Raw genomic sequence first — 3,073 nt, 5'->3', positions numbered from 1 at the left:
GGAATGCCTCTAGTTTATCCCCATTGCATATGATGCTTGTTGATAGTGTCAGATAGATACTGCTTATCATTCTAAGGAACAAACCATTTTTTATATGCTCTCCAGTGTTATTAATAGGAATGGGTGCTGTATTTTGTCAAAGGCTTTTTCAACATCTATTGTGATAATCATATGATTTCTGTTAGGTTTGTTACTGATATAATCAATTATAATCAAAATTTTCCTAGTATTGAACCAACTCTGCATTCCTGGGATAAGTCCTGTTTGGTCATAGTGTATTATCCTAGTGATAACTTGCATTAATCCCTTTGCTAAGATTTTAAGATTTTTGTATCCATATTTAATTAGAAAAACTGGTCTATAATTTTCTTCCCCTGTTTTGAATCTTCCTGGTTTAGGTATCAGCACCATACTGCTGTCATAGAAAGAGTTAGGCCGAGTTCTATGTTCACTTATTTTTCCAAAGACTTTATATAGAATTGGAACCAATTGTTCCTTAAATGTTTGATAGAATTCACTAGAGAGTTCACATCTAGCCCCAGACACTTAATAATCGCCTAGGTATGTGACCTTGGGCAAATCACTTAACCCCATTGCCTTAAATAAAAATAAATTTAAAAATTTTGAAAAAAGAATTCACTTGTGAATCCATCTGGTCTTTGAGATTTTTTCTTAGGGAGTTCAAAGATGGCCTGCTAAATTTCTTTTTCTGAGATAGGATTATTTAGGTCTAAAGACACCTGGGATAATAATTCCTTTTTTGGTGAAGAGGCTCCCATGACTATTTCAGGTCACCATGTCTTCTAGCTGCCAAGATCACTTAGCAGTTAGTGGCTTGTCTGAGTTCTCAAAGTTAGCTTGTTTCAGGGGGATTAACTGAATCCAGGTATCCTGGCTGAGGCAAGGACCCAAAGGAAGAGACATTAAGGTGTTTTCAGAATCACTTTAAAGGGACCAAGACTCATGCAGAACCAATTCTAGGTAATGTTCCATGATGCACAACCTAAAGCTTTGCAGAGATTGTCCATTAATTGCGGGGGGGGGGGGGGGGGGGGGCAGAGCTGAAGTCTGCTCCTTGCTTCTCTGGCATGAGACACAGTCAGGCAGGAAGAACTTGCCCCAATAGCACCCTTTCTGGGCCAGATCATAGGTGCTTACCACCTTCTTCAGTCCCAGCATGTTGTCAGTGATAATGTGCTCAAAGGTCCAGGGATTCTTCTTGTTGTTGTGTTCCCTCTCCTTTTGCACCTTGCAAATCTTTTGCAGCAACTCTCAGCCCAAGGGTTTGGATGGGCAGGGCAACTTGTGTGTCACCTGCTTGAGAAAGCATTCCCCCTTCCAAAACTCACAGAAGCCCACCACCTCTACAATAACACAACTGGTATTGACTGCTGTCAAGTAGTGTTCAATGGCGCCTTTTCCACCCCTCTATGAACTGGCCCATACTCTCTTTCTGGTGATGAATTTTTAAGGGCTTGGGACATGTCATATGGCAAACATGTTCTTGTTGTCCAAGGCATGGTTGATTGTCAGGCGCCTCATTTCAAAATGGCCCCAGTGGAGAAAACCACCGCCCATGACAGATTAACAAAGTTACCCTTGGTGAAGTCAATGGCTTCGGTGGATGGGACCTCAGATGTCATTCAAGTTCTTAGGTTCCTACTTCATCACCTGTGATATTCAATCAATAAACTTGAGCTTGGGCTTATCAGTAATAGAATCTCCTTTATAGGTCGGTACTGGGGGGAAGGTCTCCATCCAACACTGAGAGGTTGGCAGCCCCAACACCTGAAGGGAGCACACATGAGAGCACACATGAGAGCACACATGAGAGCCTGCACAGCCATAAGCCACCACATGGCTATGATCCAGGTTCCCAAGATTTATCAAGTTTATTTTTTTATAAGAACAATTCTTGTTTTTTTCCCTTATTTCAATATTTTTCTTGCTTTAGATTTCATTAATTTCTCCTTTAATTTGTAGAATTTCTAATTTGGTATTTAATTGAAAATTTTTAATTTGTTCTTTCTCAAATTTTATTTTAATTGCATGCTTAGTTCATTGATTTCCTCTTTCTCTATTTTATTCAAGTAAATATTTAAAGATATAATATATCCCCCAAATAATTACCTTATATCCCAATAGTTTTGATATGTTGTCTCATTATTATCATTATTTAAGATGAAATCATTAATTCTATTATTTGTTGTTTGATCCACTCATTCTTTAAAATGTGGTTATTTGGTTTCCAATTAGATTTAGTTCTATCCTATCTCTTCATGGTCTATCAGTGCTCATGATTTTTATTGCATTGTGATCTGAGCAGGAGGTATTCACTATTTCTGCCTTTCTACATTTGATTATTAGATTTTTATGCTTAGTACATGGTCAATTTTTATATATCTACCATATACTGAAGAAAAAAGAAAGTATATTCCTTTCTATCCCCATTCAATTTTCTCCAAAAATCTATCTTGTCTAGGTTTTCTAACACTCTATTTACCTCCTTAACTGCCTTCTTGTTTACTTTATGGTTATATTGATGTAGATCTGGGGGGGAGGGGTTGACATCTCTCAACAGTAGAGTGTGTGGCCTATGTCTTAATGGAACTCATTCAGTTTATTCTCTAAGAATTTGGTGCATACATAATTAGTTTTGAAATTGTTTCATTGTTTATGGTACATTGTAGGAGGATATAGTTTCCTTCCTTATCACTTTTACAGAGATGTATTTTTGAAGCTGGTTTGTCTGAAATACGGATAGCTACCCCTACCTTTTTCAATTCAGCTAAAGCAAAATATATTCTGCCCTAACCTGTTACATTTACTTTCTATGTATCTCTCTTCTTCAAATGAGTTTCTTGTAAGCAGCACATTGCAGGATTCCGGATTTTAATCCACTCTACTTTTCACTTATGTTTTATGGAAGAGTTCATCTAATTCACATTCAAACTTCTAATTACTAACTTTCTATTGCCCTCTATACTATCTTGCCTCTGTTTGTATTTCTCACCTTATTCGATGTCTCCAATATTTTGCTCATGAATAACATCTCTTTCGGTGTGTTTGCCCC

At 37.4% G+C, this 3,073-nt stretch overlaps 1 pseudogene; it reads right to left on the bottom strand.

Moving 5' to 3' along the window:
* Positions 1 to 945: 945 nt before the first annotated feature.
* Positions 946 to 1,758, bottom strand: LOC141521104 (large ribosomal subunit protein uL16m pseudogene; annotated as a pseudogene).
* Positions 1,759 to 3,073: the final 1,315 nt, after the last annotated feature.

Source organism: Macrotis lagotis, chromosome 1, assembly GCF_037893015.1.
Source record: "Macrotis lagotis isolate mMagLag1 chromosome 1, bilby.v1.9.chrom.fasta, whole genome shotgun sequence".
NCBI lineage: Eukaryota > Metazoa > Chordata > Mammalia > Peramelemorphia > Peramelidae > Macrotis > Macrotis lagotis.
The sequence above is the reverse complement of the archived record's forward strand: the minus strand, read 5'-3'. Positions and strand labels throughout refer to the sequence as shown.